The sequence below is a fragment of the Lissotriton vulgaris genome, chromosome 4_1 (assembly GCF_964263255.1).
Source record: "Lissotriton vulgaris chromosome 4_1, aLisVul1.2, whole genome shotgun sequence".
Taxonomy (NCBI): Eukaryota; Metazoa; Chordata; class Amphibia; order Caudata; family Salamandridae; genus Lissotriton; species Lissotriton vulgaris.
The window spans coordinates 1234758061-1234785761 of NC_141691.1; positions in this window are offsets into that span (position 1 = coordinate 1234758061).

Sequence of the window (27701 nt, forward strand, 5' to 3'; positions counted from 1 at the left end):
ATGGGGTGGTGGTACATTCCTACAGCACCCTTCGGTAATGCAAGAAGTATCACACCGAACATCGGTGCGAGTCCTCTTTTATACAGTTTTACAGTAATAAAAATGTAGGCGGAACACATTTACAGAGCTTTAGGTACATATATGGTCATTTTTGGAACACAGCCAACGCATGGGAGGGGTTACAACACCACTGGTCAGTTTGGAGGGACATTCCTAAGTGATGACTATCCAATGGCCCGAAAGAGCTCAACTGCGCATGTGCGGGCTTGACCAGTACTAAAAATAGCCTGTTGCTGGGCAAACTCGAGTGGTCAGTGGTACAGAGGAAGGATAAAAAGGGCATGCTGGCCACGAGGCGACGCATTCATATAAAATGGCAGCCCATACATTCAAAATGGCTTCTGACAACTATAGTCAAGATAAGGGAAATTCGTGTAGCAAAGCTTAACGCTAACCTGATCACCGTCAAATTACGACAAAGCGATATGCAGATTAGCATGATATTATTTTATTTCTGCACTTGTAATATTAGCAACTGTGTTAATATTAGTTTGAAATCATTTGAGTAAATGTAACAGTTACTAATCTGATAATAATACAAGGAGTCATGATTAATAACCTTATCCCCTAATATGGTTTTAGATAAATAGGTCAAAGTTGCTTGATTTAAAAATGTTAAGGTTAAGAAAGCAATAGATTTGTGTGGTATCTTACAGAATCCAAGTAACATTTATAATATCTTCCCAGTATTTTGAAAGGAATTGCTGATATTTGAGTAGGTCTTATCACTCAAGGGAACATTTGACTATCCACATTGGCATGTGCTAAATATAATGATGCATAATGTTTCCTCGTTCACACAACACAACACTGTCTTGCATCGACAATGCTAAATCTACGGTCCACTTTGGTAAATTTGTCATGGAGTGTGGGAAGTACTGAGCCCTTCAAAACACTTTAGAAAATATCCAACCCACAATTAAAGTGTGGAAATCGTATTGTAAATAACTACTCACTTTAAAAATATTAGGATATAAAATTCAGTGAGGTTGTTTGAGAGTAATGCTTGTAGAATATTCAAATCTAATTCATAAATACCAAGCCTGAACTCTTGGGTATGCTTTCCGTTTACTTAAGCTTGATGTATGACAGTGATTAAGATGCTAAATGCACTAAAAGCTTAGGATCTGGTAAAGGAAAGAATCATTCATCTAGACAGAGTCAGATCAAAAAACTGTTTTGAATGTCACAATTTATGGTCCTTGGTAGTAAATTAAGGTAGTACTTAGTTCAAATGTCTATTATCAGTGTAGTACAAAAGAAGGTTTCTGAATGTGGTAATGTATGACAAGAACATGTAAGCTCATTTGTTAAGTATCATTTTCACGAATTGGTGATGTGTTCTTTAGTTTTTTGTTCTGCTGTGTTTTTGAGCTGCAGTATTGTAATGCTTAGTTTTGTTCTGTTTTGACAGTTTTATTGTTTAGTGCTGTTGAAGTTTATAACTGATCTATTAATAGTATTGCATTTGAAATAATGTTTCTGAAGCATTCAGGAGATTGATTGTTAATGTGTATTAGCTCTACCACATTTTTGAAGTACCATTAATAATAACCTGGATGCTGATTTCTAATGTTCTGTTCCAGATTTCTCTTACACATTTCCCATCTCAATCGATGTCTTCCTGCGTGTCATCTCTCCCTACTGGCTTTCAGAACCACAAAGCACAGGATACTGTGGAGTAACTAATTATTTTTCTATGAGTGCAGTGTACTGTGAATCAAACATTCTTGTGTATTGTAATATATCATTTTTGAAAGCTTTGGCTGTAGCTTCCTGTAGCTTCTTGATGAGTGACCAGATAGGCACTGATGTATGGGCTATTGTTTGACTAATGTAACATAATGTTGTACATCTCTGTAAAGCAACATTGTAGAAGCTGCTGGAGACTGTTTTAAAGATGGTTTAGTGCTAATGTGTTCTATGTGAAGTGTAATGTAGTGCGTTGTTAGAAATGTGCTATCACTAGCTATACTACTGTGAGTTTGCTGTTTTGTTCATTATAGATGTTAGACATGTGTATAAGAACCCCTGGTTTTGGGGCTGAGTCACAGACTTTCCTGTTTTCTCTTGAGACTCAGTCCATTTGCTCACAGTCTTTCCTTTTCCACCAGTTCATTTTGGACTTGTATTTTTTTGATTTCTGATTATGCACTCTACATTTAAAGGCATTTAACTATTATTCTGAACTGTTTGATTATTCAAATCTTGTAATAAATAGTGTAACTTTTCTCCTGATCTCAATGATCTCAAACTCGGCTATTGAAAATGGTCTACTATTCAGGTATTGAGTGGTCCCGGTTATTAATTACTCTGCTAAATCTACATTGGGCCTGATGTCAAAGAGGGTGGTGCCTCTTATTGCAGGATCAAGGGTGCTGGAGCGGAACCTCTGAGGTAAATGTTTGGGTGATCGATAATATTGGGGTGCAATAGAACATTGGCGTGCGGCTGCTATTTACTTTAGTTATATTAGCAAAGGATGTTATATTTCCAGCCATAAACAGTATACGCCTTTAAAGTTCTAGTGAGAAATCACCATTTACCACTGTATAAGTTATTAAAATAGCACTGCTCCAGCTCCTCAATTACTTAAGACACCACTGAGGTCACAATTGTTGCATAAAGCTTGCCTTAAACGTAGTATTGCCAATGCTTAACTTATGTAACACAGCCCCAAGTGCTATTAGACTGCATATGAAATTAAAATTAGTCAGAAAAAAAATGATTTTTCAGGTTTTTTCAGGAAACAAGGGATCTTGCAGGACAAGTTATGAGCAAATGTTAGTTCTCATAGGTAATTCTGTCTCCAATCTTGATCACATGCTTTTCAAAATGTTCTCACAGAATGTCCTAAAGTCAAATGTGCTTCTTAATTCCTTCAGATTTAATGTTTTCATGTTCCAATGTTCTAATGTGTGCAAATAAGTTTCTCCAACATCTTCGTCTCCAGTTGGACTGCAGATGAAAAACACAGATCTCCAAACATGTGTAAAACATCATATTGATTCCATGCCTCTCAAACTGATTGTCTTAAGTTTACTGTGTTGTATTGCTCTCTGGTTGCGGTTTCAAAGTCTCACAAATGTTTTAGGAGCTATTCAATTCAAACATTTTACAGCACTTTAAAACATTGTGTGAAATATTCACTGTCTTCTGATTTTCAAGATTTTCTAAAATCTTGAGACTGCATGATTATTAAGACGTTTTCAACTAAGAAATCACAGAAAGCGACGGATGTATGACGATTTTGCACCAGTGTGAAATCACAGAAAATTGTATTTATTTTCCAATGCAAATTCTTGATTGAACTGGAAAGTTGTCCTAAAAATAATGCAAATATTGCCTTGTATAACTTTGCAACAAGTGGGCATTCCATGCTACCACTCAGGGTTTTTGGTGAAAAGACTTATCAGCTGATATTGAAGACAGGACGAAAAAAAAACGAATGTTTGAATCAGGTGTTAGCTATGAGAGTTGTTTTAATTTCTTTTAATATTTCTCAAACTGCATGTGTGCAAGTTTTAAAGTTTGTCTTAGCATAGTATTGTGACTGAAAGAAAACCCTTACAGTACAAAACCTCCCAAACATACCTTTGCACTATGTTGTTAGGCATTCATTTTGTGCAACAATGCTGGGGAAGGGAGAAGCAGCACCATATTTTAATAGATATAGCTCTCCACCTAGCAATCATAGTGCATGAACCAGCTGCATTGCACTAGAAGATAATGTAAATGCCCCATGTATCAAAATCTGTCACATCATACAATGAAATGTTCTCAAAAGAGGGATCTGAAATCTTTAATGCTACACAATTATGTGATTACCTTTACGTGTTCGCGAAAGTCATATATCTTGAACTAAAGTCATGCTTCCATGAATTTTTAATTATGTATTTTACTGTCTTCTAGAAATGCCTGCCTGCTACTTGGCACGTTAATTGCTTCTCACAGTGGCAGCATTCTTCTCTCCTGCATATTCATTGTTTCTCACAACGCAAATGTTCTTACTTGACACATTTTTACACATTTGAAAACATATTGCTTAACTGAGTTTGTGGGTTAGAAGTGCACACCAATTGTGCATATTTCACATCTGAAGTTGAAAATACATTGCAGGTCGCTAATGAATGTAAGCACAATAACACCATATTTAAATATTTGGTGATCTTACAACAACATGCTTGCAAGATATGTGCAAAACACTCTTCTGGTGCAGTGATGATGCACTAATGCATCACCACATTACCCACTGTGCACAGCAAGTGTATTTGGGCCAGCTGATAAATATGAATAATGCAGACTGCACTGTGCACTGCTGGGGAAAGAAAGATTGATGCCTAGGAAGCACATCAGATTTCACTCCTGATTGAAGTTTTACATTGTAGTGTCACCCCATTCTGAAAAAACGATACAGCTCATGGTAGTACAACAAGTAGGGTATGGGGTAAATGGCACTAGGAGAGAACAAAATGTGCATGGAAAACCCTATTTAACCTCCCTGTTCCTGCAGCTGCTTTACAATGTTTAGTAGTCAACTAATTCAAGATGTGTGTATTTACTGCCTTCATATGACAAAACAGTGGGAGGCATGGCTTATGCACCTTTCAAGATGGCGGCAATCACCTGAGCTCTGGCATATCGATGTGCTTGTCTCCTGCTTCAAGCCTCATTACATTGGCATAGTCTTCTTCAAAACATACCTCTACTGCTTCACTTGTGTTCCTGAACACAGGGTTTCCTTTCATTCAGGCTGCTTTTGTGTCCCGGAGTCCTCAGAGGTGATTCATGGTAAAAGCGAGGATGGCCGCCATTTTGTATAAGGTGCCATACGTTTATTATTCCTCTCCTCAATATCAACTATGAAATAACTCATGTGCCAATATTGTTTGAGACATACCTGCCAGCCCTTCTCCAATTATTTATTAAAACAGTGTTGATACTACCTTTACTTTTTATACACCTATTTTGTCCCTGGGAGCAGTGGCAGTGATTTATGCAAATAACGCTCACCACACCTTTTCAGTCAGGGAGTCACCTCCTATCCATTTTTCGTTTTCCTTGATGTTGTTGCTCTCTCTACTACTATTATTTTGGCATGTACTTTGAAGCTTGGCCTATGAAATAGTTTTTTATGTTGGCAGCAGTTATTAACAACCTTTGAGTAAATTATACGTCATCCGCTCCTCTCTCATGTTTTTCTTTCTCCTCAAGTCTTTATTTTTTGGATGTAAATACTACGGAGATTCTTCTTTGAACATTTGATGGTGCCTTCTCATTATTCTTTGGTGCTGTAACACCATCTTATCATACATTCTACCTAGTTCAGCTACACAGTTTCAACTGTACATCACTTCCAAACTGGTTATAATGATTACTACTATCTATTTACTGCCTCCAAACTATACTTAAATCAATATTTGTTATGTGAGCAGAACAAAACTCCTTACATCTACTTCTAGTCACACTGTACACTACATCAAGATGGCCAGTGACCTCCTTGCATCTGCGAAGACAGCATTGTCTTACACAAAAGCAAGAGGGTGAAAAAAGATCCTCCATCACCTATTATGTCCTCTCGTAATTCATTTCATAACACCAATCTTGATGAGGTGAGGGACTTAAAACCTTTTTCATGTGCTAATGAAATGCTTTAACAAATTGAGGACCGCTGAATCATTATGGAGGGTAAAATGGTTGAAGTTGAGCAACGTGTTAGCCCTCTTCAGGATGTGGCCACTAAGATTCCTTTTCTCGAGTAGGAAATTCTAAATCTCAAACTGAATACCGAGGATCTTGGAACCAGGAATCAACGCAACAACCTTTGGCTTACATGGTCAGCCAGAGGCTTTTGAAGATCAAGACCTACTTGGATTTCTGAAGAAATTCTTCACAGATCTTCTCAGACTTCCTACTGCTCCTCTTCTTAATAGTCAATGAGCAGATCATATGGGGTATCCTCCCTCTTGTAAACCTAGATGTAAATGTAAATGTGTGTTTCTTGTAAAGCGCACTGCTACCCGGAGGCGTCCTGGTGCTATAGACCGCTGGGGATCCCGTTCTGGCTTTCCCTGTGAGATGTTCCCTCCTGGGTATCTCCAAGGTGAAACCAGGCATCCCCAGCGTTTGTGGGGGGCCGTTGTGGATATGAGGCAAGCTAATGCCCAGAGTTGCCGAGTGTGATCCCTGGTTAGAGTGGGCACAGAGGCGAGAATTATCGAGTCCGCTGACCCTGGTTCACGACCCTGCCGCGTCAGGAATTGAACTCTGGTCCCGGGCTGTCCTCTGCTTCCGGGTCTGCCGCCTCTAACCAGTGAGCCACACCACTCAACTAGAGTAATCATTATGCTATTTCTTGAATTCACAGTCCTTCTCTGTGCTTTGAAATCTGCTCAGAAAAAAACAACTTTGTCTTGTCTGGTCCACCCACAATATTTAATTTCTCAAGATATCTCTAACGTGACTAATGCCAGATGAAAGTATTTTCTTGCCCTATGACCTAAAATGAAACCGCTAAATGTCAGCTACAGCATCCTTCATATTTGCCTATGCAAAATCACTTAATGTTAGATTTGATATCCTTGGCATGGTTTCCCTTGACTTTTTTTGCTTGCTGGACTCCTTTTTTGCTGACTTCATTTTTGCAGGGTTCAGGATTCTGGTCACTTTACCACTGCTGACCAGTGCTAAAGTGCAGGTTTCTATCTGTAAGACATAGTAATATTGGCTTATCCAAAATTGGCATATTTAATTTATTTATATGTCCCTAGTAAATTGGCCTACATGTACCCACAGCCTGTACATTAATTCCTACTAGTGAACCTGCAGCACTGATTGTGCCACCAAATCAAGTAGCCCTGTAAACATGTCTCAGGCGTGCCATTGCAGAGCCTGCGTTTGCAGTCTTAAACTGCCATGTCGACCTGGCAAGGTAGCCCACTTGCCAGGCCAAAACCTTTTTATTACGTATGTCACCCCTAAGGTAGACCCTGGACAGCCCTAAGGGCAGGGTGCATTGGATTAAAAAAGTTGGACATGTACTTTTATGTTTTACATGTCCCGGGAATGAAAAACTTTTACATTAATTATTCACTACTGCAAGGCCTATCTTGCCCATAGGTTAAAATTGGGATTACCTTATTTCATTTTATAAGCGTAACTTGTAATTGAGACAAGATAGAATTTTCAAGTTTGATACAATTTATGGTGATGTCGGATTTTGAATCTTCAGTCTAAAATTGCCACTTTTATAAATTTTTCATTTTCTTGCTACAACCATTTTGTGCCTGTCTCTGAATATACATCTGGAGATGGGTGATAACCGGGCTTTAGGCACTCCCTCTAGACAGTCACACACACAAGGAGATAAGGTGTGACAGTCACAACCTGATGGCCCCTTACCAGGTTGAGGGGTCTTCCTGAGCTAGATGGGAGGGAGGAGTTGACACTTGCATATGACTATGGCTGTGCCTGTCCCCACACAAAGAGCTGCATACTCCCCTGTAGTGAGTCTGGAGCCAAGGCAGTAAAGGAAGGGACCCTGTGTTCTTCAAAGCCCTGTTCAAAGGCTCTCCCACTTCAAAGTCACAAATGGGTATAAGCACTGGACACCTGAAACCACCAACTCAGTACACTCTGGAACTGAGGATACTCTGCCAGGAAGTAGGACTGGTGTGCTGCTGAAATGACTGTCACTCTGCTGGATTTGCTGGACTCCTGCTCTGCTGTGCCTTCCCTGCTGCCTGCTGCCCCCCAGCCTGGTGGTAGGAAGGACTGGTCCTGACTATCTATATACCCAGAACAAAGTGTCTGCAAGAACTTGCCTCCTGTTTTGATGTCTCAGTGTCATGACAGACTTCATTCAACTCTACTTCAGCAAACTGTGAGTCCCACCTTGACAACTGGTGCTAATCCAGCACCTTCATGGGAAGGGGTTTAAAGGGGAAGTGGGACCGACTGCATGGCTTGACAATGACGCAGTGACTTTAACAAAAGGGGTTCAATTACTACACAGGATCTTACTTTGAGGCTTGTTGACGACATAATGCCTTCATGGTAAAGGGGTCAATGATGTGGGACCAGACTGAGTGACTCACAATGGAAGCAGTTGTTCCTCGATGTTACCTCTGAAACGTCATGTTTTCAGAGGGGCTTGCGTGGTTTCTGTATCTGACCAGCTCTCTATTGTGGTTGACTTGACTTTTTAGATATGACCCTGTCCAGTGTGACCTCAAGTATCCCTTACGCGATATTGACTTTTAAACAGTAGACTTCAAGATATCATTTAAAAATTGATAACTCAGGTTCTACTTATTGGATTATTGTCTTTTTGGTCTTGTTGTGTTCATTACATTAGGTTCTATGTTCCAAACTAAGGGGCCGATTAGGATCGCGGACGGACCTGTGTTAATTTGCACTTGTGAACACTAAGCGCTCCTGAGGCGGAAGCCGGGAGTTAGGCATTCTCCTCTGATTTTATTCTTTTTAACGAAATTACTATTGCATTTTAACCTAAAATTGTGTTGGCTTCGAAATTTACGTGTGTAATTTGTTTCCCGCTTCCCGCTGTCTGTCACAGCAGGGCGCTTCCTCCCACCTCATTTGTACATACCGGGGGCCGATTTTAGGGCCTTTTCGGTAGAATCACTGACTTGCAAAGGGCGACGACTTTGGCCGCCATTGCAACAGAAATAACGCGGTCAGCGCTCTAGCGGTCGGGCGAATCACAGCCCGGGCGTATAAGAGCAGCAGGCTGTCAGCTACTCTCCTTGCTAATTTGCACTTGTGAACACTAAGCGCTCCTGAGGCGGAAGCCGGGAGTTAGGCATTCTCCTCTGATTTTATTCTTTTTAACGAAATTACTATTGCATTTTAACCTAAAATTGTGTTGGCTTCGAAATTTACGTGTGTAATTTATTTCCCGCTTCCCGCTGTCTGTCACAGCAGGGCGCTTCCTCCCACCTCATTTGTACATACCGGGGGCCGATTTTAGGGCCTTTTCGGTAGAATCACTGACTTGCAAAGGGCGACGACTTTGGACGCCATTGCAACAGAAATAACGCGGTCAGCGCTCTAGCGGTCGGGCGAATCACAGCCCGGGCGTTACTTATGAAGTCTGTTTTCCGTCCGCGCAGCGGGCGGGCGCAGCGGGCGCGCCGATGGCGCGCCGGAGGCGCGCCAGAGGCAAGCCCGTCTGGGCCCGTCCGGGCCAGACCGGGCCTAGGGCCAGCCACTATGCCCGTGTTCCCCCTTGGACCCACAAGGTTTTCTAGGGAGGAACTACTTTCACTTCGACTCACGGGCAACCCTGGATGCCCGCACTGGGTCGGTTCTAGCCTTCCTTTCTGCCGATGCCCTGCCTGTCCGGCCCTCTGCAGTGGGGAGTCGGTTGGTAAGAAGGTGGGTAGAACCTTGCAGATGGCTCTCTTGAACTGCAGATCGCTGCCGAAGCATGCGATCGAGATCCACTTGCTATTAGAAGATAGCAAGTTCGACCTGCTCTTCCTGACGGAGACATGGTTATCCCCTCACTCAGACTTCGATATTGTCTCGGCGCTCCCCAGTGGTTTCAATATCCAATGCTTGAACAGAGACAAAGGTATGGGGGGGGGACTCGCCATAATCCATCGGGAGTCTCTGACCTGCAGATTGAAGGAGGGTGGAATTTTAGACGCAGAAAGTGCTAGCTTTAACAATTAGCTCTCACCCACCCACTCCCTGTCAGGTCTTCTCATCTACAGACCCCCGGGGAGTCTAAAACATTTCCCTGACTCCCTCTTAGAAATCTCCTTATCAGCTGCCTCTCAGGCCCCGAACTTTTTGATCCTGGGCGACTTGAATATACACTTCGACGACCCCAAGGATAACTCTGGGGCTGAACTGATTACCAATCTTAGCTCCCTTGACCTGGAACTGGCAAATAAGGAAGCCACCCACAATAAAGGTCATTTGTTGGATCCGATCTTTTCCAACATCTCCCAGCTCGCAGCCAAACCCCCTCTGCCCCTATTATGGTCAGACCACTTCCTAGTTCCTTTTTCATGGGAATTCTACCATGGAGGAACCAAGGTCCCCTGTTCCCATACGCTGCAAAGGCCATGGCCTAGGCTGTCAGTAGAGAATTTGTCAACTGCTCTCGAACAATCTACACCCCCTACAGAATCTGATGTTCTTCAGGCAGATATAAACTTTCGAGACTGGCTCTCTAAATCCCTGGATTCGGTTCTGCCTCTTAAGCTTTGCACTAAAAAGAGCAATACTTTCAAATCCCCCTGGTTCTCGCCTGAACTAAGAGAACTCAGGAAAGATTGCAAAAGAGCAGAGCGCGCTTGGCGCAAAGACTGGGCACCTATTCACAAAACTGCATATAAAGCAGCCCTAAAACTTTACAAACTAGGACGGCAAAAATCCAAAGCTGCCTTTTTTGAAGAAAAAATTCGCCTCTCTTCTAATTCTTCCAGAGAAACATTTAAAATTGTGAACCTGCTTCTTAAAGTCCCAGCTCCCTCCCTGGTCCAGAATGACCCAGTACTGAGATGCAACCAGTTAGCAGAATTTTTCGATACCAAAATTCGGAAAATTCTAGATAGCCTTCCTCAATCCTCTGCCATTGAACTCACCGAGACACCCTCTCCTGACCCTACTTGTCCTCAACTTGAGGCTTTCAGTCTTATATCCACAGAAGACTTTTGTAGTATCTTTTCCACTATCAAAAGTGGCTCTCCCTCAGACCCAGTCCCGATGCACATTCTAAAGCAAACTTTAAACATCACTGCCCCCGTAGCCACTGAGCTACTTAACTCGTCATTATCCTCGGGCATAGTGCCCCCGAGCTGGAAATAGGCCAGAGTTAAAACGCTTTTAAAGAAACCAGGATTAGACATCTCCGATCTGGCCAACTTTCGCCCGATCTCTGACTGAGCAAAGTGGCAGAAAAAGTGGTGAATAGGCAGATCTCAGAGTACCTTGAGGCTAACCATCTCCTCAGTGACTCTCAGACTGGTTTTCGCCCGGGTCAGGGCACAGACACCGCCCTTCTGGCGGTGACCGAAGAGGTAAGATGCATCTTGGATTCAGGGGGATCAGTAGCTCTGATCCTCCTGGATCTGAGTGCTGCATTCGATACTGTGGATCATGCAGTCCTGGCCCAACGCCTGGCCCTGCTGGGCATTACAGGATCAGCCCTTAAATGGTTGCAGTCCTACCTGGAGGAGAGATCCTTCAGGATCTGGGAAAATGGGTCCATGTCGGAGGCCTTCCCTCTTCAGTGTGGGGTGCCGCAGGGCTCCTCCCTCAGCCCCACACTGTTTAATGTCTACATGGCCCCGTTGGAGAAGGTGATAGCCCCATTCGGGGTTAAATCCATAAGCTATGCTGACGACACCCAGCTTGTCGTCTCGTTGTCACAACATGGGGGCAGCCCGGTTGATCTCCCAGACTGTCTTACAGCCATTTCCTCCTGGATGTCCAGCTCGAAACTTAAACTAAATGGATCTAAGACGGAGATCATGCTCTTAGGCAATCAATTCACCTCCCTGCCCCCTGAGATGTGGCCTGCCTGTATGGGAGATCTCCCACCCCCCAAGCAGCAAATTAAAAGCCTAGGGATTTGGTTCGAACCCCAACTGACCTTCAAGACCCATGCGCAGAAAGTGGTTGGAGGCTGCTTCGGCCTGCTTCGGGCAGCCCGGAAGGTCCTCCCTCTCCTTCCGTTTCAATCTAGAAAGTTACTAATCCAGGGTTTGATTCTGTCCAAACTGGATTATGGTAACTCCCTTTTCCTCGCAGCCCCTCTTGCTACTATTAATACTCTTCAGCGAGCTCAGAATGCCGCAGCCAGGCTGCTGATGGGGGCGCCGAGACGGGCCTCAGCCAAACCATTGCTGAAAGCCCTGCACTGGCTTCCCATCCAAGAGCGGATCTCTTTTAAGTCTCTCTGCATCGCACATAAGACTCTGCAGGGTAAAGGCCCTCCGGCCTTGAGAGGACTGATCCGACCCTACAAGTCGACCAGGGCTCTTCGCTCGGATGGAGAAAATCTGGCCATTGTTCCACGAGTGAGGAAAGCACGAACAGGAGGCCGACGGTTCTCACTGAATGTGTCAAACAAATGGAATGCCCTTCCTAGAGAACTTCGAATGGAACCGGATCACCTGAAATTTAGAAGAGCACTCAAAACCTTTCTGTTCCCTACCATCCCCTAAAACTTGCTTCTCGCTTGAGTTCACCAGGTTCAGATTAGGATTAGCGCTGGGACGCTCCAGGGCAGCCATGCGCTCTATAAGTCCAAATCAAATCAAATCAAATCAAATCCGTCCGCGACCCCGAGGTGGAGGGAACGTCCGCAGGGGCTGTGGCGTTCCCTCCAGTGCAATTAGGATGTGACCGCAACCCTGGCGGTCACATCCTCAATATTTAACATTGCTTGAAGCAGCACCCGCCGCAAGGTTAAATATGCATGCTTCGCTTTTGCATGCACACTTCGTGTCTGCCGCTTCGTGCATGCAAATGCAGGGGGGTACCATAGGTACCCCCCATGTGCACCCCCCACCCCCGTCACCCTGGGGGCCCACAACGGGCCCCCAAAGAAAACACTGTATGCCTTTCCACGGCGGAGAAGCTGCAGCGGAAAGGCATTTGTTCTGCCCCATCCTAATATGGCTGGCGGTGTCTGTTAGACACCGCCTCCATATTAGAGCTTTTCCGCGGCGGTCGTAAGGCGACCATGGCAGAAAAGCGGCGGACGGTCTTCCTGACCCCCCAGCCATCCTAATCTGGTGGGGGGTCTTTGAAGGCTCCGCATCAGTTTTTCCGCATCCTCCAGGCCGGCGGACACTTCCTAGTTTGGAGTATTTTTGTATGGTTTGTTGTACTGTTTTACTGTACTAAGTGTTGCACAAATACTTCACATTGCATCTCAGGTTAAGCCTGTCTGCTCTGTGTCAATCTACCAGAGTGTAAACACAGGTTATATTAGGATGTGTATCAGACTTACCCTGACTAGAGTGGTGGTCTCTACTTAGACAGGGTGTATACCTCTGGCAACTAGAGACCCAATTTTTACCACTAATGAAGGCACCTATGATTTTCCGATAATCCAGCTAATTTAAAAATGTTTCTTCACACTATTACATCTCATGCTATGGACACTACTGCTCAGAAAACGTAATAATCATGTATTGCGCTTATTTCCTTTCATTTGCATTTTTTTTTAACTACATGGCTTTTTCTACATAGTTGTTATTTTCTCTATTCTCTGCTCTTGTTCTTGTTATAGTGTAAACACATCACACATTACTTTTCAATACTCTTCTTCTAATTTTCTATATTCCCTTTCTTCTTACTGTCCTCTTCTTCTTTTTGTTTCTATTATGTGAGTGCTCATATGTCATATAATATCCTTATGTCACTTCAGTCATGCTCTGTGTTGTTTTTAATGTATGGTGTCATTTAGTTTCCCTTTGCGTTTTTTGCAGCTTGTCACTCATGTACCTGTTCCTTTCTCTTTGTGTCTCCAATATATTTAATGTTGTTTTGTGAAACGTCCTGTTAAAAGACAGAAGGTACTTTCTCATTTGTCTAAGTTTAACTCCCAAATTGGCTTCTGACAGGACCCATGATGTTGAATCGCTTAAAATGAAGCCAGGTTTTTCTTTCCCCAGTTATAGATCACAAGGGTGGTGTTGCTATTTTCTGTCATAATGTACAAAATATATCAGCTGAATGTGAGACTGATAGTCAATGGGTATTGGTTAATGCCATTATTCATAATAAACATATTGCCTTGTTTAATATGTATTGCCCAGTCAAACCTGATCCTGGATCTTTTGCATATTATTAAAGTAAAACTTGCTAATGTTGGTAACATCAACATCATTATAGCAGGTTACTTTAAACAGTGGTTGGAAACCTTTATTGATAGGAAGTGTAAATGCAAATGTAATCTTGACAAAACTCATAAGACATTCAAATCAGCCATTGCATCTCGACAAATATTTTATGTTTGGAAAACTTGCAATCCTGATAAATGTGAATTTTCTTTTTTTTTTCAATGTACATCATACAATGTACATACTTGTTTATATTTTAGTTACAAAATCCTTACTCCCTTCTATGCAATCAACAGAAAGAGTGTCCTTTTTTATTTCTGCTCATGCACCAGTATGGTCCTCCTTTGATGTATCTCTTTCTGGCTCCAAAACTGGTTGATGGCAATTTAATAGTTCCCTATTATTTGATGAAAATGTTACAACTGAAGCTACTGCTTTATTTGGAACTTTTTCAATTTACCCAACCTAAGTATATATCCATTTCTCAACAATTGGGATGCTTTCAAAGCCTCCTTTTGAGCTTTCCCTATAGTTTATTCTACTAGAAGGAAGAGAAGGTTAAATTCTCAATATCTCACTTTACTTCAGCAAATTAAAACAATTTAAAATACTTACTTTACTTCTAAATCTTCTTTGATTTTATATGAATTAATCACAACCAAATTTAACCTCAACAAACTTGCTACCATTGATGCATGCAGCATTTTGCTTAAAGTCAAATCTAAATCACATAGAGGTCAGAATTAGGTTAGCAAAATGCTAGCTAGCTACTTAAAAATAAAAACAGAACAGAAAAATATAGGCCCCATATGTAATGGCTATAATAATATCCCTGGATCTGAGACACTGATATCTCCAGCGTGTTCCATTACAAGTCACTATATAAAGAAGATACGACCTCATCAGAACTTAATATATTAAAAGGTTTCAATGGTCTCCCTAATCTACCATCCCTTCCAAACACATTTGAAGTACTAGGAGCTAAAACTATACTCCAAGAACTTTTAGACACTATCAAATCCCTGAAAAAAGCTAAGGCACCTGATCCCAATGGATTTTCTATTGAATTAATTTCCTCCCTTTCAACATTTTGTGCCCCTAAATTATAAGAGCTTTTTAACTGCTTTCTTTTGACTTCAAAGGCAAGTGGCTCTTTTAGGGAAACTTTGATTGCTATTATCTCCAAGCAAGTTAAATGCCCCACCCTTTGCCAAAAGGTTTTACCAATTTCATTGATCAATTATGAATGCAAAATGATTGTCATAATCCTAGCATCTCTCCGGGAAATTGTTGTATCCCTGTTTTTCAAAACTGATCAATCTGCTTTCATTAAGGAAAGGCTTGTTGCAGACAATGCTAGGATATTTTCTAACATTCTTATATTGGCTAGAAAAAGCTGTTCTCCTCTTGTGGCCCTATCTCTAGATGTTGAAAAGCATTCAACTGCATTAACGGGCAATTACTGTTCACCACTGCTTTGGCTTTGGTCTAAAATGCATATATTTCATAAAATGATTATACGTCTACCCTCATGCTAGTTTTTTTGTCAATGGTTGATTTTCTCCTTATTTTAGTTTACATAGAGATACTAGACAAGGTTGCCCGCTTTCCCCTTTACTCTATGTTCTTTGTCTAGAGTCATTCCTTGAACGTATTTGTCGAAATATTCTTCTTCTGGATTTAAACAAAGTTCTGTAGAGATTAAATTATCTGCAGGTGCAGATGAGATGATGTTCTCATCTACATTTCCAAGTGCTTGACCTCGCTGGACCCTTTCATATGAGGGATCACTTTTTATTCTAGAACTTCTGGATATAAACTCAATTTTTCTAAACTGAAATGTTACCATTACACTCCTTTTGTCATCAATATATGTTTGCCAACACTAATTTTACATGGTGACCCTCCAAAATAAATACCTTGGGGTTCGGTTCTTTCCTACAATCTCCAACACACTCAATCATAACCATACTACTTTAAAATCAAAATTACAAACATTACTGTCATATTGGTCTCCTCTGCTTTTATCATGTTGGGGTAGACTAGATACAATTAAAATAATGATTGTACCATATATTCTTCATGCAATTTGTGTGTTACTCTTCAAGATCCCTAATTATCACTTTTCACAAATGAACGCCATTTGTACAAAATTCCTATGGAACAATAAACATCCACATATTGCCCTCTCTAAACTCAAACTCAAAACAAATGAAGGGTGGGGTGGGGGTTGATTACCTAATTTTGAGCTTTATCATTCTGCTTTTTAGATTCAACAATGTCATACCCTAATCAATATTTTTCAGGACTCACCCATCCCACAATGAATTCCATTTGAACAATGGTTACTGAATGATTTCTCATTCAAATATGTTATTCATTATCTAATTGTACTTTTATATCCCAAAAACAAATTAAAGTAATCCCAACATGTGCGCTATTTTCAGCTACTCTTGATTTCCAACAATGTTTTTTCTCTTCCTTAATTTGGCATATTAAATTCCTCGATTTTCATCACAAATCTTTTTAAATTAAACACTGTAAGAAGAAGGATATTGAGATGTTCGCCAATTGGTGAAGTATAATTCTGTTATACCTTTTCCCCAATTACAAATATGATATCACTCACCTAACTCATTCATTTCATGAAGCTTTATTCAGTTCATATTATACAAATGACCATAAAAGCGTACAGGCCAGAAAAACAAAACATGATAATATACAGATAAAAAGAACAGAGTTAAAACATCATACTTTTCCGATAATAAATAGATTTACATATAAAAGTAGCAGTAAAAATAGATATATCCGGCGAGTTCGCATTATAAATCAATTTCATGGCCTCATCAACGCTGTAGATTCCATATTTTATAAACATTGGTTTAAGATAGACCAACCTGAGATTCAAGAATAAGGTACAAATTAACATAAAGTGCAGTGTGCTTTGTTTTGAATACCCGTCGCATGGGCAGGGGCCAACAGGCTGTTTCTTAGGATGAGGAAAGGCCACCAGAACGTGAGCCAGTCCAAATTTGAGTCTTGTAAGAACAAACCTGTGGGCCGGTCTGGTTACCTGGCTTAAGTATAACTGCGGGCCTTCGCAGTCAATGGATTTGTTGTAAAGATTGACAGTAGTCAGATGGCCGTTATTGGCTAGGCGACTCTCCGCTTGATACAACATACATTTATTTTTCAATTCTTGTTTAGGGATATCTCCTAACTCTTTTTTAAAGGAATATGAATTAATATCCTCGCCCTCAATTCCTTTTTTTCACTCACAAATAACCTCCTCATCCAGCTGCACCTCTGCATTTCACACCTTTGGATTTCATTTTCAGTGACTCAATTCCTAAAGCTGAATTTGTATGCAAAACATCAATTCACCACCTATTGTTCAAACTAAAAACTCTCTTCAAATATCATGTGAAGCTGATCTTTCCATTTCGTTCTCTGCACAATTCTGGGCAAATTCTGACTGTATATATTTGATACCTCCAATGTTGCTCATATTACAGAATCTATATTTTTATTTACAACGGACCTGTTATTACCCTAGAATGCATTTCTAAATTTGACTATTCTGCTTCTTTACTATGTTGGTATTGCTCCACATGTAATGGTTCTTTGACTAATTTATTAAAATATTGTTCATGTTCTTAACTTTTGGAAATGTATTTGGTCTAAATGTTTAAATATTTTCAAATGTAATATACTATTAACTTTCCAAAATATTTTCTTTGGATTTTAGTTGCCTAGGTTTCAACAAATATCTCCCAAACCTTTCCTTTGTCTACTATTCTTCTCATATTCCTTTACTACTGTTGAGCATGTTGTTTCATATACAGTGCTATTCTCTTACATTCAGAATTGTTCCTGGAATGTAAAGGTTTTTTTTTAACCCTATAAAGAGACAAATAATTATTTTACACTTAGCCTCTTATATTCCAGATTTAGTTAATTTTACAAGAAACTAAGTTGACAGAGACTGCGGCTCTCCAGCTTAAACTAAATTGGGTTGCTTCAGTCTTAGTTTCCCCTACAAACACAACGAAAGATGGTATCATTATTTTATGTTATGAAAACTGAAATGCGCTGGATAGCGCGCGATGGGGCGAAACAAAATGGCTGCTCCCACTTGAGCTCCGCGATTTCAGGCGGCGCTTCATGAAGAAGGACTCGTTCCCTGCCAGCATTCTCTCTGCAAACCGGAGGATTTTGAAATCGGAAATGCCCCTCCTCGCCTTTGTATGCTTTTTGGAGCTAAAAATGCATTTTTTTCGAGTAGATAATTGCGGAAATGCTCCTCATTTGATGGTGGCCGCCATTTTGTTTTGTTTTTTCACTCGTTTTTTTATCCAGAACGATTTTTTTTCCTTTTTTCTTGACTATGACCCTCCAGTTACCTTCATTTCTCACCTACTGCTGCAAATTCTGGATAATTCTTCTAAATGACTGATTCATCGACGTTTTTTGAATCTATTTTTGCCTCAGCATTATTCCTTTGAATGTGCGTCACTGGTATATGAGGTATATACCTTGGTCCATGTAACTGCGCTACCATTCTCTCACAGTTTGCTGTATTTTTGAGCGCTTAATCTCTTTTGTGTGCTTTTCACTTGACTGTTGTGGCTCTTTGGGTCAGCCTATCACTTACGTACCCTGGTGGTCTACTTTCCCTCCACATTTACACTGGTCCACTCAGTGTTCATCACAATGGAGCACGCCCAAAACTCAAAAGCTTCTAATACCGCCTCCTCTACACGCAAGGACCCTGCTTCCTCTGGTAAGCGCCTCAAAAAGGATCCTCCCGCTCCCTCTAAGTCTCCACTTCCTGTCACTCTAGAAGATATCATGGAGGAGCTACACCTCATACGCCCTTTGATGTCTGATACCACCACTACCTTACAGAGACTGGATGAAAAATGGTCCAACCTGGATAAGAGGGTATCAGATGTTAAACAACAGATCAGTGATGCCCAAGATGTTGTTGCTAAGGTTGCTAGCCTTACAAAGGAAGTTGATATGCTCAAGAAAACCTCTGAGGATTTGGAAAATCGTAATAGGCGCAACAATTTGCGCATTTATGGTATTCCGGAGAATTCAGAAGGGTCAGATATCATCCAATTTTTAAAGACTCAAGTCTTACCTATTACTTGATTGCCTAAGCATCTGGATGTGAATATTCAAAGAGCGCATCGTCTTGGACCAAAAAACTCTTCTATTTCTTCAAAACCCAGAGACATCATCGCTTATTTTCTTCTCTATTCTGACCTTATGACTATTCTTCACTCTGCCAAACAGCACAAGCAGTTACTATGGCCTGGTCACAAACTTTTTCTCACTCAGGATGCTTCTAAGCTGACTGCTGCGCGACGCAAGGAGTTTCTGGACTTACAACCTACGCTAAGATCCATGAATGCCAGATATGGCCTCATTCAACCTTGCTTTTTCAAACTTACTTATAAAGAAAGAACTTTCAGATTCGATGAATCAGCGGACCTTCGGAAGTTTATCAACACTCATAAAGAAGACTCCATGGAACACAGAAGTTCTTAATGCTTCTGTGTTTTTGCTTGTTGTTTTATAACTTCCGTTATTTTGCTCCTCATGGTAACGTGTTCTTGTTCTTCTCACCTTGTTTTTTAAGTCTCCTCTCCAATGTTTTGGTTTTATCTTCCCTTCATTGTGCTGTTCCGTTGTCTGTTCTAAGCATCCTGGATTGCTGCCTTCCTTTCCCAATTGTTTGGAAAGTCTCTTTCATTTGTTTTACATTGTATTTTTTTCTTCCCTTCTTGTATCCAATGTTTTGGAGGCCATACATTTGATGTTCTCTTTTGCTGTGTGGTTGTTTGTACTTTGCTGCCCCCGCTCTCACTTCATTGTCCTTCGTGCTTTTGTCCCGCATGGCAGAAGCCTTTTGGCTTTTCGCCATTTTTTTTTCTTCACTTTATCTCAGGGGAGTTTTGATCTCCCATTCCTCTCTTTTTCCTTCTATCTTTTCTCTCAATCTATTTCTTTCCTCATGGCATTCTTCATCTATTTCTGCTCTCCTCTTTCTATTCCCTTTGTTTTTCAAACCCAGATTCTCCTTAATCCTTTCCATTTTCTTCACAATTCACCTATTCTCTTTTTCTTTATTGTGGTAGTGGTGTATTATATTTTCAGGCTTATTTCCTTCCTTTCAACAGTCTTTCCTTCCTCTCTTAAGCTGTTTATCTTTTGCTTATTTCTATCTCAGCTGCTTCATTTTTTCTATCGTCAAGCATATCTTTCTATTTTCCTCTTAAATAAATGGTCTTCGTGTAATATCTTGGAATGTTAAAGTTCTTCGTAATCCGGTTAAAAAACAACAGGTTTTATCTCATCTAGCAAGATTGAAATGCCAAGTTGCTCTGTTACAAGAAACTCACCTTTCCCAAAAAGACCTTTCATCTCTACGCAAGCAATGGGTGGGTGATGTATTCTGTTCGCCTTCAGTTAACAATAAGTATGATGTTACCATTTTGTTTCATAAATCACTATCAATTCAGCTAAAAAATGAGATTTCAGACTCGAATGGCAGATAGTTGTATTTAGATGTTACAGTCAATAACTCAGATTTATCCTTTTGCAATGTTTATGGTCCCAATGGTATTGATCCCACTTTTTGGAATGACTTCTCCAAATTTCTTTCCTCTCACACCAGTGTTGATTTAATTGTTGGAGGTGATTGTAATCAGTTAATGGACCATTTCCTGGATTGTAAATCTCAGACCAGATATATTCCTAACAAAATGCAAAAGTCCTTTCACAAAGCAATCTCTTCTAGAGGTCTAATTGACTCCTGGAGATTGTCTCAGCTTGATACCCTGGAATTTTCCTTTTTTTCCCCTGTCCATGCATCACATTCCCGGATTGATTATATTTTTCTCACTCAACACACTTTTCAATTTATGAATAATATTGAAATTGGTTCTATTCTTATTTCTTACCATGCCCCTTTTATTCTAGACATTGATTTACCTTCACCTACTCCCAGCTCCCGTTGTTGGCGTTTCAATAACTCTCTCCTTCTGGACCCTCAATTTGTTGATCAATTTACTGTTTTTATGGATGAATTCGTTCACAATAATCTTAACTCTACTTCCCAATTCCATTTTGTCAGGGATACTTTTAAAGCTTCACCTAGAGGCTTTATCATTGACTTTGTTTCTCGTAAAAAGAAGCATGCCCTTTCCAAATCCTCCCTTATCCTTAAACAGATCAAAGATCTAGACCATATTTTTTATACATCCAACTCTCCTGAAGCTCTTTCTTCCCTTATAAAAGTTAAACTTCAATTTAATAAATACTCTTGTGATGCGGCCTGCAATCACCTTTTAAAATGTAATTCTAAAATGTATGCAGGGTGCAATAAAGCTGGCCGATCTCTTGCAAACTACCTTAAAATTAAGAAACAAAAATCCAACATAACTGTCATTACTGATGCGCATAGGAATTGTCACAGCACGGAAGATAAGATTCTTGATTGTTTCGTTCAGTACTACTCCTCTTTATATACACCTGAATCGACTCCATCCCCTTCTCAAATAGACTCTTTCTTTCTAAACATACCTAAATCGTCAACCGTTGATCTTGATTTCTCCTTTCTTGATGCCCCCATCTCTGAAAAGGAGATTTTGCAAGCAATCACTTTTTTACCCAAAGATAACTCTCCTGGCCCCGATGGTTTTACCGTACGCTTTTATTTTCATTAAAAAAATCATCTAATACCACACTTATCCTCATTGATAGCTTCCTTTCTCTATATGCGCGAATCCAAAGGTTCTTTTACTCAAGCCATGTTATGCTTACTCCCCAAAAAAGATAAAGATCCCTCCCTTTGCAAAAATTACCAGCCTATTTCTTTAATCAATACGGATTGTAAAATATATTAAAAAATGTTAGCTTCCCGATTGAGTACTGTTGTTCCGGACCTCATCAACATTTATCAATCTGGCTTCGTTAAAGGCAGGTCTATTACGGATAACTCTAGAACCCTCCTCAACATTATTCATCTTGCCTCCAAAATGAATGCCCCTCTCGCTGCTTTCACCCTTGATGCTGAGAAAGCATTTGATAGGGTTAATTGGGACTGTTTGGGGCTCTTCATTGGCATGGTTTCAGTCCCCATATTATTAAACTAATCTAACTATTATATTAACCCCCTCTACTTCTATTTGGGTTAGTGGCGCTCAGTCAGCTTACTTCCCTTTACATGGGGGTACTAGACAAGGTTGTCCTTTGTCTCCCCTCCTTTTTATTTTAGCCTTAGGACCTTTTGTTGAAAAAATTTGGTGCTCCACATTTTATTCCGGTTTTGTTTATAAAACGCTAGATATCAAATTCACAGCATATGCTGATGATATTTTACTTTATATCTCTAAACCTACTACCTCTTTACCTGCTCTTTTTTCCTTACTTAATGAATATTCCTCAGTCTCTGTATATAAGTTGAATATTGATAAGTCTGAAGTTTTACCTCTTAACAAACATTGTCTTTCACATATGTTTCACGGCTCCTGTTTTGAATGGAATCCAACGAGCATCAAATGTTTGGGTGTCCTATATGCCAGCTCTATCAAAGATACCATCAAAATCAATCATAAAGATATTGTTTCCAAGCTTTCTGCTCTTATAGAACGTTGGTGCCCCCTCTTTTTATCCTGGGGGGGAAGATTGGCAACTATTAAAATGATGATTCTCCCCATTATTGATTTTTATCTCTCTATGCTGCCGATTTCCCTCCCCGCTTACTTTTATACGCTTATCAATCGCATCCTTGTTCGTTTTCTCTGGAACAACCTTAAATCCAGGATATCCCTGTTTCGCCTTCAGCATCCAAAACACTTGAGAGTTGTAAATTTTCCCAACCTTGCTCATTCTCATTCTTCCTTCACTTTAAAACAAATCTGGACATTCCTAGCTGATTCATCCTCTCCCCCTATCATTGCATGGAGTGCCTTAGAGCTAGCTCAGATTTCGACTTTCCCTTTCCTTGCTGCTACTCATTTATCTAAACCCCCTAAACGTTTTCTTTCATCGACTTTCAAACTCTCCAGGGCGCTTTCACTTTCATTGCTTCGCTCCTCTTTTTCTCAAGCACATTTACACTCTCTTATCCCGTTATGGTATAATCGTTCCCTGAAGATCAATAACAAAGCCCTCTTTTGGAAGGAATGGATTGACAAAGGTATTATGTATGTAGATAAGCTCTTTTTTAATGGTTCCTCACTGGATTTTTCAGATATTCGCTCATCCTTTCAATTATCTAAAACATATTCTCCCCAGTTCCCTGATTTTAAACTAGCTTTATCTACCCTCATCTTGTACCACAATTCATTATCTGATACTGCTCCATCAGACTCCACTCCATTAGATTTGTGTGGTAGATTTCACCACACCACACAAAGCTGCCACTATCTACAAGATCCTCTCCCGCTCTACCCTCGACCGCCCTAAATCCGAACCCGAACTTGCATGGGAAAAGGATCTAGTACAGGAATTTTCCTTTCCTATTTGGGAATCCATCTGGTCTAACATTCACACTGTATCTCATTCAGCTAGCACCACTCAGACTCTTTATTTTTGTTTATAACCGACTTTTCCTTACCCCTTCCGACCTTTTCAAGTTTAAAACCTTAGATTCCAGTCAATGCGGGTCATGTCCTCATCCTGATAGTAATCTCTTTCATATGTTTTTTTAATGCCCCTTGGTTAAATCCCTTTGACAACAAATATGGTGCAAGCTGAATGATATTTTAAGCTCGAATCACACTTTTGACATTGTTTATATTTTTCTAGGTGGTTCTTCTCATATTTGGAATGTTTCATATACTGTTCGTAAATTTATAGACTTGTTCATAGCTATTTCTTTGCAGATTATTACTATGAATTGGAAAGATACTTGTTACGTCATCATCACAGACTTGATCGTGCCCATGCTACGACTACCTCTCTTTTGATTAAAAGAGATTTGTTATGGTTACCTTTAACTGATTTTCTTTCCAGACGTGTATCTTTCTTCCATAATTTACAAAACAAAAAAAGCATTTTCTCTTAGTACATATACTATGTTTTCCCTTTTTGGGATTTCTTGTTTTTACAATTCAAACTTATATTGTATCTTTCCATTTCTCCAATTTTATTCTTATTGATTGTGATTATGTACTAATGTTTTACTTGGCATATTTGATTTAATAAAGCTTTCTAAACTTTAAAAAAAAACTGAAATGCGCTGTTATTTCGTAAGACATGGACTCAGAGCGTAGATGGTTATTGGATAAACTACTTATTAGTAACATGTCTTTAACTGTATTTAATGTCTTTGGTCCAAATTAACCAGATTATGCTTTCTGGCCTGCTATTGCAAAAAAGTGTATCCAACATAAGGATGAATTTTTTATCCTTGGAGATGATTGTAACCAGGTTATGGACCCCTCTGTTGATCGCAAGTCCCAAGTGGGCTTTATTCCTGACAAAACTCATAAACAATTTCACAGTACAATCAGGCAGACACATCTTGTAGATGCCTGGAGACTATGGGCCAGATGTACATAGCCAAATACCGGTTGGTAATGGCTGAAAATCGGGTATTTTCCCGTTACCGACTGGTATTTAGCCCTTTCTAATGTAGGAGGCAGGAAATAAGGATTCGGTAGTTTACCGATTCCTTATTTTAAAGAATCGGTAAAATTACTGAATCCTTTTTACCTATGTAGGTAGCACTCAAGTGAGTGCATTTTTGCTTTAAGGATTCGTTATTTACCACCAACTACAAGTTGGTGGTAACTACCGAATAGGTTTTAAAAAGCAATACTTTGCTTTTCTCAAGGTGCCATGTGACAGACATACATGCCCTTGGGGCATGTATGTGTGCCACATGTGCACACATGCATGATTCAGGGGTGCAACAGGGTGTCAATGTGATACCTGCTACCCTTGAATATGCTCCTGCTATTACCGATGCAGTAAATACCGAATCCGTCATAGTGAATGGCTTCCCGTTCATTCCTATGGGCCTCCAGGCTCATAGGAATGAATAGGGGGGTATTTCTTATTACCGAATCGGTATTACCGAATCGGTAATAAGAAATATTACCAAATCAGTACATTTTACAGATTTATTACCTACATGATATTTACTGATTCCTAAATACCGAATCGGTAAAATTCAGTATTTAGGAATCACTAAAATTAGATTACCTACATATAGCCCTATGTAACTCAGATCTAACAGATCTTTCCTTTTTCTCCCCACCACAGGATTCCCTGACCCAATTAGGCTACATTTTCCTTTCTAAGTCTTTGTTTCAAAATCTCATTTCCTGTTCAATTGAACCCATTGTGATTTCGGATCATGCCCCGGTAGTTGCTGATTTTGAATTGCTCCGTTCACAACCCAAGTCTTCTAGATGGAGATTTAACAACTTTCTTCTACAGGATACGTTTTTTTCTTCCTCCTTCACTTCCTTTGCTGAGGAATTCTTTTCTTTAAATGAAGATCCTTTTATGAAGGTGTTAATTTTTGTTAAGCGCTTATATCACCCTGAGGTTCATAGCGATAACCTGTACTCGGAAACCAAAAGAATGAAGAAAAAGTGCAACCGTCAGGGGGTTATAGGCTCAAAATAGCCAGGATTTGAGGTACTCATGGAATTTCTTATGATAGTTTTTAATGCGAAGGTGCAGATGCAAGGTGTTCCATATCATGGGGCAAGTTTGGAAAACGATCTGCCACCGTTCTTAACGGTGCAGATCTTCGGGACAGTTAGAAGTTGTTTACTGGCAAAACGTAGAGTTCTAGCTGGCTGATGTCTTTTCAGTTTGTTAGCTAGATAGAGTGGACCTTGCCTGTTAAGGGTTTTATGTATCAGACAGCAGATTTGAAAGTTGATCTGTTTCCTGATTGGGAGCCAGTGAAGGGTCTTAAGGTTGGGAGCTGAGGGCGAGTGGGGGGAGGTTTAGAACCAGTCTGGCCGCTGTGTTCTGCAGGACCTGGAACTTTGTTAAGGGTTCTTCATTTATTTATTTATTTGTTTATTTTTAAAGACCTTTATTGTACCGTTCTGATCTTACACAGCGTATGGCCTACAACCCGTGGGCCGGCCGTGGTAAAAACCAATTTTGTTCATTACCATCGAATTAACACAGCCCGTCAGCCAGCAACCCGGGGGTCCGGCGGCATTGTAGAGTGTTGTGTATATATATCCTGCACTATTACACCAAGTATCACATAGGTCTATATTTTCTGTTTTAATGATAAACAATTTTCAACCCCAACAACCCCCCCCCACCCAAAACACGCCATAAACTCAACATTCTGTCCCATCATCCAGGAAATATATTATCTGTTCGTCTCACCCTCCGCCTCCCAAGAGGATACCTACACCCGCCCTCTGACCGTCCTCTCAAGATGATCAAGACTGTGCTACTCAGCTCGCTCTGCTGCCCTGAGCCCCTATGCTGATCAACTGCTCTAACTAATGTCCCGCTCCATCACCTCTCCTCGCCTGGCAGTCCAGTTCTTCCAGGGTCATCCCAGCTCCAAATACTTCCTGGGCCAGTTAATTCCTCCATCAAGTCTGCCCAAGTCCCTTCTCCATCAGTTCCCCTGTGCTATGCGCCTCACTCCATGCTATTCCCTCCCGGTCTCCCACTTGCATTTCCTGTCCAACATTCGCCTCTTCCTGTGTTGCCTCCTCACTGTCCCTCATGTGGAAGTGTGTACGATACTGGCTTCAAAAATTCTTAGGTCGACTCTTAGGCGGGAGCAGTTCACTGTATGTTTCCAACTGCGTACAGCAATACAGCATGTCTCTTGCCCATCTTTTCTTAGTTGGTACTGGGCCTCTCATCCAGCACAAAGGAACAACTGCCTACCAACTAGAAGGCCTATAACTGCTAGGCGTCGCAACGCAACCAGAAGTGGTTTTGAGTACCCTAGCAGTGCCAGTGCCGGGTTAGCCGGCATCTCTATTTCCAAGATCTCACTCAACTCTGAGAAAACATCTTCGCAAAATTTGTTGACACCAGGGCAGCTCCACGCCATATGCATGAAATCTGCCTCTTGAGCATGGCATCGCTCGCAATCGGCAGTTTGTCGAAGCCCACATCTATGCAGTCTCTCTGAGGTGTAATAAACCCGCTGCAAAAATTTGAAATGGATCAGTCTATGCTTTCCATTAAGGGATATCTTCCTCGTATTTGTACAACAGTATTTCCACATTTTGTCATCTATCTGTATTTGTAAATCACGTTGCCATGCCATCCTCGCCTTTGAGTGTTGTTGTTCCTCTTGCTGGGCGCCTATCTTGATTAAGTTCGTAACCAACTTGTGAGGAGCTGCCGTTCTAATCACGTATGTGAGTTCAGGGAGCTCCGGAGGCTCAACCTGGTCTGCGCCTAATAGTTCCAACAGTGCGCTGCGCACCCTGTAAAACTGAAATTGTTGTAGCAGTGTGGCCTCAGTACCGGGGAGAGAACCTGCTCCCATGTTTTTACTACACCATCTATGAATAAGTCTTCCATCTTTACTATGCCTAGTTTATTTAGAGAATATATGACTCCTTTCTCTTTCAGTGGGGCAAGCCACACCGCCCAGTCAATCAACATAAGTGGGAAGTATAGCAGCTCATAGTTCTTCTCTCGAGTTAGCGCATGCCACCTGTGATTGGTTGCCTGAAGCAAGTCCAGTTTGCCAATACTGCGATCAGGCGGGTAAAACACTGCGGCTGGTAAGGGGATGGGGTCCGCGAACAGGTGCTCAAGTATTACATGGGGAATACTCCTTTC